The following is a 15,891-nucleotide window of genomic DNA, read 5'->3' as shown; positions in this document are numbered from 1 at the left end:
AGTGGTTAGCATGCCTAGCTACGAATCCATGGAAGCGGGTTCGACTCCTTGCCTGGGTAGTCGGCACTCATTTCACCCATCTATTCATTTTCCCTTACAAGCTGGTCGTTAAATGAGTACCTGAGTTAGAAATAGGAGGGTTAAGTATGGTAGCCTGGGTAACACACTGGGAAACGGAGATGAGCACTGAGGCCACGCGCCGCTAGAGCATAGGCGCCCAACTTTACCTCAACTTATGATTAGTGAATGGTAATGGAGGAGGAGGAGGAGGAGGAGGAGGAGGAGTACGGGACTATGTAATATACCTGTCCGCTGTACGTCTGTTAAGTTTTCCTAGTCTTTTTTTTTGTGGGGGGGGAGGGGGTGTTGGTGCTGTTTCTTCGCTCATCTGCAACGTGGAGGTCATAGAAAAAAAAAAGATATGTGACAGCAAGGGTGAAGTTATTTATGTATAATCTGGCTTACTTTCCTTTATAATATCTGCTGGCTTTCCTAATATCTTTTGGGGTGTGGCGTTTGTTGTTGGTCGTGTTTCCACCCTCAGCTGTAACGTGAAGGTCATCAGAGAAGTTTAACCTGTGGCCGCAAGTGTGGAGTTATCGACAATCTGACCTTTTTGCCTTTTATAATATCTGCTGGCTTTCCTAATATTTTTGGGGGTGTGGCGTTCGTTGTTGGTCGTGTTTCCACCCTCAGCTGTAACGTGAAGGTCATCAGAGAAGTTTAACCTGTGGCCGCAAGTGTGGAGTTATCGACAATCTGACTTTATTTACTTTTATAATATCTGCTGTTTTTCCTAGTCTTTTTGGGGTGTTGCTTGTTGTTGTTGGTGGTCCTGTTTCCCCTCTCGGCTACGAGGTGAAGGTCAAAGAGAAATTAAGTTACGAAGCCTCAATGTGAAGTTATCTACGTGTATAATCTGACCCTTTTGCCTTTTATAATATCTGCTGGTTTTCCTAGTCTTTTTTGGGGTGGTGTTTGTTGGTGGTGGTGGTCCTGTTTCCCCTCTCGGCTACAAGGTGAAGGTCAAAGAGAAATTGCGTTACAAAGCCTCAAGTGTGAAGTTATCTACGAGTACAATCTGACTTATTTGTTTTTTGTAATATCAGCTGGTTTTCCTAGTCTTTTGGGGGGAGGTGCCTGTTGGTCCGGTGTCCTCCCTCAGCTGCGACGTGAAGGTCATTAGAGACACTTCACCCGTGGGTCAAAGTGTGGAGTAATCGATAATCTGAGTTTGTTTCTTTTTTATAATATCTGTTGGTTTTCCTAGTCTTGTGTTGGTCCCGTGTCCTCCCTCAGCTGCAATGTGAAGGTCATAAGAAAATTTAACACGTGGCCGCAAGTGTGGAGGAATCGATAATGAGTTGTCTTTCTTTCCTAGTTTGTCTTATTTTGTTTTTCGCGGAAGGGATTTGCTGCGATTTTTTCTTTTTCTCTTTTTTTCTTTAATTTCGACGGTTTTTTTTTACTCTATATTTCTTTTTCTTGGTAATGTGTTGTCTTTCTTTCCTAGTTTGTCTTGTTTTGTTTTTCGCGGAAGGGATTTGCTGCATTTTTTCTTTTTTTTTTTTATTTCGACGTATTTGTTTTACTCCATATTTATTTTTCTTGATAATATGTTGCCTTTCTTTCCTTGTTTGTTTTATTTTCGTTTTTCGAGGAAGGAGTTTGCTGTATTTTTTTTTTTTTAATTTCGACGATTTTTTTTTTTTTTTTACATATTTTTGGGGGTATTATTTAACTATTTATTTTACCTTTTTCATTTCTTTACTTTTTACGGAAGGATATTAAATTTTACTGTATATTTCTCTTCTTTTTTTTTTTCGTTTCAATGTATCGTTTTACTCTATTTTTTGTGAATTATTTAACTTTTTTATTTTATTATTTCTTTGTGTTAGGTTTGCATATACAACCATCTATCTAGCTATCCACTTCCTAATTCTCTATCTAGCTATCTGTCTATCTATCTACGTATCTATCTATCTATGCACAAAAATTGCACATGTCTGTTTGTCTATTTATCCATCAATCTATCTTATTACTTAACTTTTTTTTCTTTATTATTTCTTTGTGTTACGTTTGCATATACAACTATCTATCTAGCTATCCAGTTACTAGTTCTCAATCTATCTATCTATCAACGTATCTATCTATCTATGCACATGTCTGTTTGTCTATTTATCCATCAATCTATCTTATTACTTAACTTTTTTTTCTTCATTATTTCTTTGTGTTCGGTTTGCATATACAACTATATATATCTACCTATCCAGTTACTAATTCTCTATCTATCTATCTGTCTATCTACGTATCTATCTATCTATGTAAATGTCTGTCTGTCTATTTATCCATCAATCTATCTATCATCATTCATTCGAGGGGTATCGTAATCTGCGCACGTAAGTTAAGAAAATAAATAAAAAAAAGTTTGAGCAAAAAACATAATATTGGAATCCCCATAAAAAAAAAGTGCAAGACGAATATCATAAACACATCGTTAAAAGTGGAAGAGATCGACAAAACATGGATAAGAAAATGTTAATGAGACTTATTTGTGTTTTTATTATCAAAGCTTTTCCTCTCGTGGCGGTATTTGATCTATTTTTATTTCCCTCAATCAGGCGCTTCCGTGGTGCAGTGCTTAACGTCCCTAACCACGAATCCGCAGACCCGCGTTCGAATCCAGGCTCTGGAAGTCAGCGGGCAACTCACCCAGCTGTTCATCCTCCCTCTCGGGCTGGTCGATAAATGGGTGACTGGGGAAACGTGCGGAATATAAATTGTGGTAACCCAAATGTCACACTAGCCCTGTGTATTTATTTATTTATTTATTTATACAGCAAAGGAGACGGCTCAAGGGCAACAAAAAGAGTGCAGAGAGAAAAAAAGCCCGCTACTCACCGCTCCCATGTATAGAGGATATGGGTTCTTCCCACCACAGGCTCAAGGGCCAATGTGACGGAGATGAGCACTGTGGCTAGGCGTAGTTATATCTTAAGCCCCCAACTTCACCTTTACCATTTCTTACTCACCTTCGATTTATTCACAGCCAAAGCTCTGATGCCTAACAATGTTTAACGACACTACGACATCTTTTTACCCAAACTTTATTATTTCGTGGTGGTATTTGTCGATTCTTTTATTATTTATTCTTTTTATCCAAGCCATTCCTATTGATTTTTATTTTCCTTATCCATCTCCGATATATTCAGAGTTTGTACCCAACGGTGTTTGACTGTCTATATTCAGAGTTTGTACCCAACGGTGTTTGACTGTCCTTTTACCCGAGACATTTTATTTCGTCGCGGTATTTGTCGATTTTTTTATATCAATTTTCCTTCTTCACTTTCAATTATTCACCACCAAAATATACCTTACATAACAAATACTCAGCAAAGTAAGATAAATGTAACATAAGCGAATAGTCTGCCTTGCTTCTTTTCTTTCTTTCTTTTCACATTGGTACTGTCAACACTTTTTATTTGATTTTTTTCACTCTCGCTCTACCGTGATACATCAAGCTCCAAAGCCTGTACTTTAGAAGAAATATATGACAGCAAGTGTGAGGCGTTATCTCGCCCTGACAGCTGACGGCAGTTCTGTGGCGTCATTCATAACTCTCTCTCTCTCTCTCTCTCTCTCTCTCTCTCTCTCTCTCTCTCTCTCTCTCTCTCTCTCTCTCTCTCTCTCTCTCTCTCTCTCTCTCTCTCTCTCTCTCTCTCTCGCCCCATTTCTCTCTATTTCTCTATTTTTTCGATATTTGCATGACGTAAGCGGTTTTTTTTCTTTCTTTAAGTTTTATTTCCAACTTCTCAATACGTTCACATGATTATATATTTCCCTATTTACTATTCAAGACTTACTATTTGCTTCTACGGGGAAAATAAAAGCATAGAAGCATAAGAACATCACATTACTCGTATTTACATTTTACTATTTGCTTCTATGGTGGAAATACATATATACAAGCATACGACGACCCTCACGTTTGTACAAGACAGACAGGCGGACAGGCCATCCAGACACAAGTAGGACCTTCAAGACTTCGACAGACACACCGACCAACAAGCTTCAGGCGGCACGTGATGGCTTTGAGGATGAAAAAACTGCATCTGTCGCCTCTACTCTACTTACGATTTGAAATGGAATAGACGTGTTTCTTAAGATGGTGGATGGATGGAGATAGATAGACAGAGAGAGAGAGGGATGAAAAGATTCTCGTAATGGTTAAAAGGAAGGAAGATGCGATTAAATGGAGGTGGGAGATACGAAGAGAAATAAACGTGTGTGCTACGGCGGTGGATGGAGAGATAGAGAAATAAAGATAGATAGAAAGATGGAAAGACAGTATCTCGTGATGGCAAAAAGATATAATATGAAGAGCTGTAATGAAAGATAAAGGAGGGAGATGATGAGACAGTATAAGATAACGGAAGTAGGGATAGAGAGATAGAAAGATAGAGAGAGAAAAAGAAAAACAGTATCTCGTAACGGCAAAAAAAGTTATAATAGGAAGCTGTAATGAAAGAGGAAGGAGGGAGATGATGAGACAGTATAAGATGATGGAAGCAGGGATGGAGAGATAAAAAGATAGAGAGAGAAAAAGAAAAACAGTATCTCGTAACGGCAAAAAAAGTTATAATAGGAAGACCTGTAATGAAAGAGGAAGGAGGGAGATAATGAGACAGTATAAGATGATGGAAGTAGGGATAGAGAGATAAAAAGATAGAGAGAGAAAAAGAAAAACAGTATCTCGTAACGGCAAAAAAAAGTTATAATAGGAAGACCTGTAATGAAAGAGGAAGGAGGGAGATGATGAGACAGTATAAGATGATGGAAGCAGGGATGGAGAGATAGAAAGACAGAGATAGAAAAAAGAAAAACAAAATCTCGTAATGGTAAAAAAAAGGGGGTACAATAGGACGCAGCAATGAAAGAGGAAAACAGGATATACGAAGTGAAATAATAAAGTGAATGAATGATAAAGTTTGGTATACGAAAGATAGAAAGATAGAGAGACAAACAAAGATAGCAAGACATAATAGAAAAACATTATCTCGTAAGGGCCAAAAAAAAAAAGCGTAATAAAAGCCAGTAATGGAAGACGAAAACGGAGATGCTGACACCGTTTAAGATGACGAATAACGAGATGGATAGAAAGACAGATAGATAAAATTAAATAGAAGGAGGTAGAAAGACAGGATCTCGTCTCGCAATGGTTATAAAAAAAGCCGTATTAGAGACCACCCATGAAAGAGGAAAGAAGCAAGGAAGGAAGGCGGCGGGAGAGGAGGATGATGATGGCTGATGAGACCGGTTCACCATGATGCTTTGAACGCTGCATGTTTTTCTCCCCGTAAGCTTTCTCGTCCCCTTTTCAGTCCGGCACGAGGAAGCGAGATGAGCCGCAGGTGTCAACGCGCCCTCAGAAAGACGGAGCTAGGTGTGTTGCTGGAAAGGCTTGGTAAAAATAGACGATATAATGAGAGATATCACAACATTTACCGAGAAAGAGAGAGTGTGGGGGTGAGGGGGGGTAGAGAAGAAGGGAGGGAGGGAAAGAGGAAAGAAGAAAGAGTGAGAGAAGGGGAGGGAAGGGAAGGGAAGGGAAGGAAAGGAAAGGGATGGTACGGGCAGGGAAGGGAATAGAAGGGACGGGAGGGAGGGAAAGAGGGAAGAACAAGGAGTGAGAGAAGAGAAGGGAAGAGAAGGAAAGGGAAGGGAAGGGAAGGGAAGGGAAGGGAAGGGAAGGGAAAGAGAAAGAGAAAGAGAAAGAGAGAGAGAGAGAGAGAGAGAGAGAGAGAGAGAGAGAGAGAGAGAGAGAGAGAGAGAGAGAGAGAGAGAGAGAGAGAGAGAGAGAGAGAGAGAGAGAAAGACGTACACATTTTTCCGTCTCTTTCTTTTATTTCTTTTCTTATGGTTTTTTTTTCCTTCAGAGCTGACGATATTTATTATTTTACTTGCATTGTTTATTTTTATTTCTCTCTTCCTCATTCTTTAGCTGAATTGTTTCATTACCTCTTCATAATATTTTTTTTTTTTTGGGGGGGGGGAAGTGACTGTTTCCGTATAACCTTGATGTGCTCTTTCAAATAATTTCTTGTTTCATTCTTATTTATCTTACTTTGTTGTTTTCCCTTCCCGATTTATCTTTTTTTCCATCAAACTGCTTTTTTTTCTTTCCTCTTCTTTTATTTTCGCCTCGCATTTTCTGGCAATTCCTTTTTTCTGCTCCTTTGTTTGTTTTCTTCTTTCCTTCGCTGTATGAAAGTCTTGGCCGTGGCCTTGGCGCTGGCTCACACCCTCTCCCTTTCTCCCAACGGCTTAGCTTTTCCAGGCAGATTACCACGTCGACGATACATATTTTTTCTTTCATCTTCTTTGCTCTCTCAGTGGCCAAGTGTATACACGAATAAGGCGACAAGGAACAGGAACCTCACACTAATTCTTCTTGGTGCTATTTCTTAATGATAATGTAGTGTTTATATGAAGATTTTTTTTTTACTCTCAAAAGCCAAATTTTCACATGACTACATCAACAACAACAAAAAATAAAACTACTCATTAATTATCTCATGAGTGCTTTCCTATGTGAATGATTGTATAATATTTTTATGAAGAATTTCTTAGTCTCTTTATACGAGATTATTTTTTTATAGGGAAGAGAAGGCAGCTCAAGGGCATACGAAAGAGGAGTAAAAAAATAAAAAAGAAGAGGACGCTGCGAGGGAGACTGAAACTGTACCCTCATGCCTATCACCTTGGACACAGGATAGTATTAGTATTTCTTAACAGTTGTGTCCCTAGTCTTGGCTTTTTAATTCCTTTTTGAGACGGAAGTAGAAAGAAGTGATGGAAGAGGAGACACTTAGATTTACCCTCATGATTCTCGCCTTGCTAACATGAGCGACAGATTTTTTTTAAACGTCGTAGAAGTATTTATTAACAGATGTGTGGTTAGTTTTGGCTTTTTAATTACGTGGATTCCCGCCTTGCTAACATGACCATCAGATTTCTTTTTTTAAACGTCGTAGAAGTATTTATTAAGAGTTGTGTTGCTAGTTTTGGCTTTTTAATTCCTTTCTGAGACGGAATTAGAAAGATGCGTTGGATCATTACAGAGTTAAGTCGACATTGAGAGAAAAAAAAGCCGGCTGGGAGAGACACTAGATCCATCCACATGACGGCTGTAGGTGGAACGTAACACTGCCATAGTTTAGGATTGTGCGGGCTGGCGTATGAGTGCATGCATTAAGCAACAACGATAACAACCAAACTATGTCAAGGACGCGGAAACGAACCTCCGAGGCTGATTACTGATTATAGGCTCGGAGATTACGCTTCCCCGTAATTGTCTCTCCAAGGAATGGGATGACCTGCCTCCTCAGAGCGTGTTCCCGGAAAACCGACTCAATCATCCGCCGACATGAGAAGAATGAAGATGAGGAAATGAGAGAGCGGTTTCCTCGTCCCTGCACCGGCCAGAGTTATCCCCTCAACAACAACAAAAACAACAACGACAATAATATCACTAACAACGACAACAACAAAAAAATAACAATGACAAAACCGCCAAATAAAATAGCAACGGTAATAATAAAAATAGCAGCGTATTCCTTAAAACTAGCCCGAGTCATCCCCTTAGACATTGAAGGAGAAATGATTGTGGGAAGACATATCACTTATTCTTAACTTGCTCTCAACATTATCATTACTAATATCATTGCCATCATCACCTTCATAAGTACAATGGATGACGGACATACCATTTTATTATCGCTCTTGAACAGATTGCTTTGCTGTAAAAAAAATAAAAAAAAGAATCCTACCATTAACACTTCCTATTAACATTATTATTACTATCATCACCATCACCCTCGTCAGTATAATGGATGGCGGGCGTTATACTAATGGAAGGCCGTATCAGCGCGGGCAGGTGAGGTGAGACTCGGGTGTCGGGACGATGAGCAAACAGGGAGAGAGCAACGCACCGGGAACTGAGACCCAGACTAATAAGCACGGCCAGGATGAACGGTGGAGTAATAAGACAACAATAACAACAACAAAAACAAGAATAAAATAACAAAAATAACTATAACAATAATAATAACAAGAACAAAAACAAGGTCACCACCACCACCACCAACAATAACAACAACAACAACAACTACTACAACTACTACTACTACTACTACTACTATTACAACAACAACAACAACAACAACAATAATAATAATAATAGACAGGGCATGCCCCATAATTTTTCAGACCTGACCTCTACAGTAACTCTTCTCAGCAACGATCTCTCATCTTCTCCTTAGGTATAAGTACAAAACCAAATCCTCGCTGTCTCATCCTTGCATTACGTCGTCAAGGATAACACCACAGACCTCGTCTAAAAATAATGTCATCTATAAATTGTAGGTTACTTGGGTACTCGCTTCCCTCAATTATCATTCCCTTAAGCGTTTCTTTCAATACTCTTTTTAAGCCCACCGTAAACAGCTTAGGAGATGTAGTTTCATCCACCCAAACTTCCCTATTATTGAAACTTTTCCGGTGTAAGTACAGAGTCTAAAAGCTGCTGTCTCATCCTAGTAGCATTTAGGTTTATACAATAGACGCCACTCACACACTTTTGTAGAATCGCTTTAAGAACCGCTAGTACTCCTTCCGCGGCGTCGAAGGCCTTTCCGTAATGAATGTGCTCCGAACAAAGCGGTTTTCTTTGTTCATTTGTTTTTTCCATTATCTGCGTTACTGTCGGGGCGGGATTCAAGGTTGGGTGAGTCCGTTCTTTGGGTCCGTTACTGTAGTGATTCTGTGATTTTGCTTGTGGTTATCTCGGCAGTCATATAAGTAAATAAACAATCTATCTATCTCTATCTATCAGTCTGTCTATTCGTCCATGTATCTGTATCTGCCTTTCTATCTATCTTTCTCTCTATGTATGTATGTATGTATGTATCAATCTATCTATACATCTATCTATAACAAAGGCATATTTCAATTCCCTTTCACAATGTCGCATTATAATATAGCGGAAGGATGACATTTATATATGCAAATTCAGATCATTCAACCAAAAAATGACGTCCACACACACACACACACACACACACACACACACACACACACACACACACACACACACACACACACACACACACACACACACACACACACAAACACAATTAAAAGAGAAGAAAACATTACATCAAACACACTCACACCATTCTATCCCCTTCCCCCTTCCTGAACCTCCCTCCCCTCTCCTTGAACCTCTTCCCCCTCCTCCCTCACACCCAGCCACACACACACACACACACACACACACACACACACACACACACACACACACACACACAACACAATTAAAAGAGAAGAAAACATTACATCAAACACACTCACACCATTCTATCCCCTTCCCCCTTCCTGAACCTCCCTCCCCTCTCCTTGAACCTCTTCCCCCTCCTCCCTCACACCCAGCCACACACACACACACACACACACACACACACACACACACACGAAAAAAAAAAGAGAGAGAGAAAGAGACAGAGAAAAAACATTACATTACAGTCCACCAAACACCCACATCTTCTCCCACCCCTCCTCCTCCCCTCCTCCCTTGAGCCTCCGACCCCCCGACCCCCTCAACCCCTTTCCCCCCCCACCCCTCTTCACCTGGATCCATGATATACCTGCAGAGGACGGATTAACGAGCTTAGCGCCAGGCACCGCTTGGAAGGTCACCTCATCAATTAGTCTCAAACCAGGTGTGTGTGTGTGTGTGTGTGTGTGTGTGTGTGTGTGTGTGTGTGGATAGTGCCTCTCTGCTATACACACACACACACACACACACACACACACACACACTGTTCATCCATCATTCGGTTGTTTAGAGAAAGCCACTCACCACCGGCAAGCCTTTCTCTCTCTCTCTCTCTCTGACTACAACTACTACTTATAACAATAAAAAACAACAACAACAACAACAACAGTAAGTGATAACCATGCTAACTGTAATAATAAGAAAAAATATATCTTAACAATAATGATGATGATGATAATAATAATAATGATAATAATAATGATATTAATAACAACAACCACAATAGTAACACCAATAATAATAATAATAATAATAATAATAATAATAATAATAATAATAATAATAATAATAATAATAATAATAATAATAATAATAATAATAATAATAATAATAATAATAATAATAATAATAATAATAATAATAATAATAATAATAATAATAGTAAATCAAATACAAACCGTGAAACTCCAACACAAGTGAAAAAAAAAAGGAGAAATATATAAATAAGTAATCAAATAAATGACTCGGTTCTGTCACATCTGTTCGAACGTGAAAATGATCGAAAGCCCGAGTCGTACAGGTGACAGTCATTCGGGCAGGTAAGAAGACGTTCCCGAGGTAATTGGTTATTTCGTAGACTGTACACCTTTGGGAAGCATGAACGTGGGTGTAGTTTGTGTTATTTATTAGCAGAAACGCGGCCAAAATCGGATCTTATGGAGGGAGTAGTGATTGTGGTGGTGTTGGTGTTGGGTGTGGTGGTGGTAGAAGTGGTAGAAGGTAAGGCTTGTGAATGTAAGAGGCGTGGTGATGTGTAGGTATGTTAGGGATGGTGGTTGTGCTTGTAGTGGAGGTTGTATAGAGGTGGAAGGTAGTACTTGTGGTGGTAACAGGCGTGGTGGTTGGGGGAATACTTGGAATGGTGGTAGTGCTTGTGGTGGTGGTGGTGGTGATAGTGGTGATGATAGTGCTTGTTTATGTTACTATATTGGTGGTGGTGGAGGTGGTAGTGGCAATGGTGGTGCTTGTGGAGGTGTACAATCATGGTGGTTCTGATGGTGTTGGTTCTTTACAGCACTCCTTCCCTTCCTCCAGGCAGCGACCCACTTCCCTCCGGCTATAGGTCTCCCCATCCAATGCTTTCCCTGCGTCGCACTCCCCGGTACCCGCCACCGCGACGCGCCGCACTCACACGGAGCCATGGTGACTGCAGGGGACGGTAAACTCTGACAGCGCTGCCTTGAGGAACCGAGTTACCCTTTACGCTTCCCCATTCCCTTGCATCTTCCGCTTGGCCGAATTCAATAGCACCGGTTTATTACGGGACTCGCGCGCGGCTCTTCCTACCACTGAACGGTCCTGACAGAGTTGCCAGTTTGGAAGCTTCTCACCTGTAATCTAACCTCTACCTCCCCGCCCCCACTTACCCACCCACCTAACACAACATTAAGCTATCCGGCAGTTTCTTATCTCTCACCGAAGCCGTTGTTCTTGTTCTCACACGTTGCTTTCTAAAACAAAACCTGTTGGTCAAGAGATAGCTGAGGAAGCGCATTTCACCTATGACAACGGCTGGTTGTAGCGTGGCCTAGTAACCTTGAGCCCCAGGTGATGACCCCGAAACAGATGCCGAGAAAGCCGCGGCCCAGTCCAAGGCGTGTGACTTTAGGGCGAGCTCAGCGGTCCTTTCTCCGCTCTGACAAAGAAGGCGACAAGTCCGGGGCGAACTATTGTACAGGGTAAAGTATGTCACGGGGTTACAGGGATGAAATTGATCTGTTTTAGGAAAATAATGGCACCTGCAGAGGAAGAGAACCGGTTTTAAGCTTATATAAACTTTCCATAGTTTAAGAACAGTGAAGCTCCCTTGGGTGTCCTATGCCACGAGGGTTTTAGGGCCATATTTTTAAACATTTCTGCACCCAAGAACACGTAGTTTACTAGTCTTTCGTGGGAGTTTAGGGTATTTCCAGGGGTACTTTTATGACCCTGGTGGTAGTCTGAGCCTTCTTCTGTACCGTGAACCTAAAAAAACACTCATTAGAACTCGATTAACCTCCTTTTTCGCCCTTGGAAATAGTTGGTGTGAGGTTTGGGAGCATCTGACAATACCAACCTTACTCCTTAGTTATGGACCGCTACCCCACTCCATGGCGCTTTTAATGAATGTTGCGACGGATGATGTATAAGAGAGAGCTGCCTCCCCAGAATGCAGGCCACGACACCCGCCCTACTCCCGGTGCCTATGCCGCTTATAGGTGACGGAGACAAAGGTGTTGACCGCCCGCTCGCTGCCACTCCACTCCATACGGGTATCAAACCTATAAGTTGTGAGCCGAGCGAACTAACCCCCGACGATATAACATGAAACAGAGAGAATGTTTAGGCATATAGTAAGGGAAAATATCAGAAAAAAAACAGAGAAGAGATTAAGAGAATTGGTAATGTAGGTGACGCTTGAATATATAGACTTAGAAAGCAGCCAGCGAGTGAGCAAACCAGGATACAAACAAGAACGAAGAGAAAATCTAAGAAACGTAAGGAAGAGAAAATCTAAGAAAAAAAACAAATAAAATAGAGAAAAGATTAAGAGAATTGGTAATGTAGGTGAGGCTTGAATATGAAGAATTAGAAAGCAGCCAGCGAGTGAGCAAACCAGGATACCAACAAGAACGAAGAAGAGGAAGAAGAGGAAGAGAAGGAGAAAGAAGACAGAAAAAAATAAAGCACTGGAGAATAGGAAAAAATGAAAGAGAAAGAATACAAAGCGAAGGAGGAGGTGGATAGAGAAAATAAATAAATGGAGAAGAGGTAAAGAAAATGAAAGAGAAAGAGACATTAGGGCTATTTGAAATTTTCGTGGATTATTGTAAGTAGATGAAGAAAAAGTGGTTATGTAGGAGCTCTTGCACATGTAGAACTAGAAAGCGCCCAGCCAGTAAGCAAGCAAGGACACAAACAAACAACTAGTACATGCTGATTGCTTAAGCCCACACAGACGAGGGATCATAATATTCTACTTATGGGCGAAATCTGATAGGAACTCTTGAAGATGTAGAACTAGACAGCGCCCAGCCAGTAAGCAAGCCAGGACACAAACAAACAACAACATGCTGATTGCTTAACCCCACACAGACGAGGGACCATAATATTCTACTTGTGGGCGAAATCTTACAAAATCATATCGACAACAATGGCCAAGAAAGAGCCTATTATGTGTGCGTGGCGGCGCGGGCCAGGCTGGAGACAAGGACGCCTCAACCACGCCGGGGAGGAAGGGGTGGTAAGGGTCAGGCTTTGTAACACCCAGCCACGGTCTTCCCTTACCTTCGAACACTCTCACACAGCTTTCCTTTACCTCCTGACACCAAACACAACCTCCCCTTACCTTCGAACACTCTCACACAGCCTTTCCTTTACCTCCTGACACCAGACACAACCTTCCCTTACCTCCTATAGGTCTGGGCATTGCAAAGGAGAGCACCTGCGAATAAAGTGACGCCATGCAGTCTTATGAACATAAAACCAAATGATGTGATATAGTGAGTATTGGCGTTCGGCAGAGGGCGCCCAAAACTTAGATCAGGGCGTTTCAAAAGAGAGCGAATATACGAATGTGGATTGGTATGTGAGAGAGCGACGCCTTGCAGTGTTATGAACGTAAAAACAAAACAGTGTGATGTAGTGAGCGTCGGGGTTCGGCAGAGGGCGCCTAAAACCTGGATCCGGGCATTTCAAAAGTGAACGAATATAAGAACGTGGTTTGGTGTGAGAGAGTAGCGCCATGCAGTCTTATGAACGTAAAAACAAAACGTTGTGATGTAGTGAGAGTCGGGGTTCGGCAGAGGGCGCCTAAAACCTGAATTTGTGCATTTCAAAAGTGAGTAGAGTGAGCGGCAGGGTTCGGCAGAGGACGCCTAAAACCTGGATCCGGGCATTTCAAAAGTATATATAAGAACGTGGTTTGGTGTGAGAGAGAGTAACACCATGCACTGTTATGAACGTAAGCACAAACCTGTATGACATTGGCGTCGGCGTCGGCGTTCTGCAGAGAGCGGACCAAACCTCAAGTGGTGAACTCGCCGCCACCACACTCAAGTTACTCACGGTTGACCCTTGTCTATTATGTCTTTGAGGGCGCCTTCGGGTGAGTGACAGTCATGGGGCATCAGATATTAAGGGACATTAGTGGCACCATCCCGCGAAGGGGACACTGGAGAGGAGGGGAAGGGAAGGGAAAGGAGGGAAGGGAAGGGAAAGGGAAGGGAAGGGGGAGGAGGGTGGGGAAGGGAAGGGAAGGGAAGGGTAGGGAAGGGAAGGGAAGGGAAGGGAAGGGAAGGGAAGGGAAGGGAAGGGAGGGGAAGGGAAAGGAAGGGAGAGGAGGGGAGGGTAAGGAAGGGAAGGGAAGGGAAGGGAGAGGAGGGTAGGGAAGGGAAGGGAAGGGTAGGGAAGGGAAGGGAAGTGAGGGTAGGGGTGGGGAGGCGGAGTACACTGGGTGGAAACTGTTATAGAGATGTATAAGTCCGGGAGGGAGGAGTCTGCTGGTCTGAGGGAAGTTCCAGAGCGAGCGCGGGTAACATCAAACGACGGACTGACTGGCTCTTGTTTATTATCATTACTATAAGCGACGAATCAGGTAGAGAGGGGGGAGTACCACGTAGAGAGGTAGGTAGAGAGTGCGGACACTATAATCTGCCTGTTCAGTAACCCCCAAACACCTGAGACGATGGGAAAGAGACTTATTGAACGAGGACGCAGGGCACACGGATCTAATGATGACGATAAGAACATACTGGTATTTAGCCTCGAACACCCTGAGACTGGAAATTTATATACAAACCAAACATGAAAGATAGGGAAAAAAGGACACAAGCCAGTGGGAAGAAAAGGCGTGATTGAGACCCGGCTGAATGGTAGGATTTAAGATGATTGGGAGAAGAGCTGGAGAGGAAAAAGAAGAGGAGGGACAGCGCCAGTGAAAGTTGTCGAGCCAAGGTTTCTTTGCTAAGGGAGGAGATGGAGGGAGGGAGGGAGGGAGGAGGACGGGGAGGGAGAAAGAGAGAGAGCGGTATACACAAGCATAAAGATTTCCTCCTGCCTACTTGATTAAGCTTACTTCTTTTCACTTCTTTGTCCCTCGTCTCCGTCTTAACTCCTATTGTTAACTGAAGGGACGGGGAGAAAGCAGTCCACTACGAGCATAAAGTTTCCCTTGGACTACTCGAATACCTCTCTTCCCTCCATTAACTTCTCTCCCACATCTTCATTTTAACTTCTCATTGTTTTCTCGCTCCCCAGTACTCGTAATAGCGTGTTTATGTCCTCCACAACCACTGACCTGCAGATACACACGTCACCTAACATTAGCATCACACTCCTCCCTCTCTTCATTTATCTCTCCCTTGACTCCTTGATTATAACTTTTCCTTGTTTTCTCGCTCCCCAGTACTCGTAATAGCGTGTTTATGTCCTCCACGTCACCTAACATTAGCATCACACCTCTCTCTCTCTTTATTATCTCTCTTTGACTTGATTATAACTTTCCTTGTTTTTTTCGCTCTCCCAGTACTGTATAATTGTATATGTATCCTCCACAACCACTGACCTGCAGATACACACGTCACCTAACATTAGCATCACACTCCTCCCTCTCTTCATTTATCTCTCCCTTGACTCCTTGATTATAACTTTTCCTTGTTTTCTCCTTCGCTTTTACCCGTCATGGTGTGTTGCTGTCCTCCACACTCTGACCTGTAGCTACAAACAAGTTACCAGCATTGCATTCACACTCTTACTTCTTGTCGACCCTTTCCTATGTTCTTGTTTCCTCATGTTCTTGTTGAGTCTTCCCTGTCACTAGTTTATGCTCCCACCTAAAGTCACCTAAAGTCATCAAACATAAGGATTACACACTTCTTGTCGACCCTTCCCTCTCTTCGCACCTACAGCCACCTATAATCACCCAAAGCCACCACGCATAAATATTGTATACCTCTAATCGACCCTTCCCAATGTTCGCACCGAAAGCCACCTACCTATAATCACCCAGCGCCAAC

The 15,891-nt window shown here is 42.1% G+C and overlaps 1 protein-coding gene across 3 annotated transcripts in view; it reads right to left on the bottom strand.

The window, feature by feature from the left end:
• Nucleotides 1-15,891, bottom strand: part of LOC127009499 (neprilysin-2-like) — a 127,243-nt gene that overhangs the window by 84,440 nt on the left and 26,912 nt on the right. The gene's annotated exons all lie outside the window — the stretch shown is intronic.

Source organism: Eriocheir sinensis, chromosome 41 (assembly GCF_024679095.1).
Source record: "Eriocheir sinensis breed Jianghai 21 chromosome 41, ASM2467909v1, whole genome shotgun sequence".
NCBI classification, from domain to species: domain Eukaryota; kingdom Metazoa; phylum Arthropoda; class Malacostraca; order Decapoda; family Varunidae; genus Eriocheir; species Eriocheir sinensis.
The sequence above is the reverse complement of the archived record's forward strand: the minus strand, read 5'-3'. Positions and strand labels throughout refer to the sequence as shown.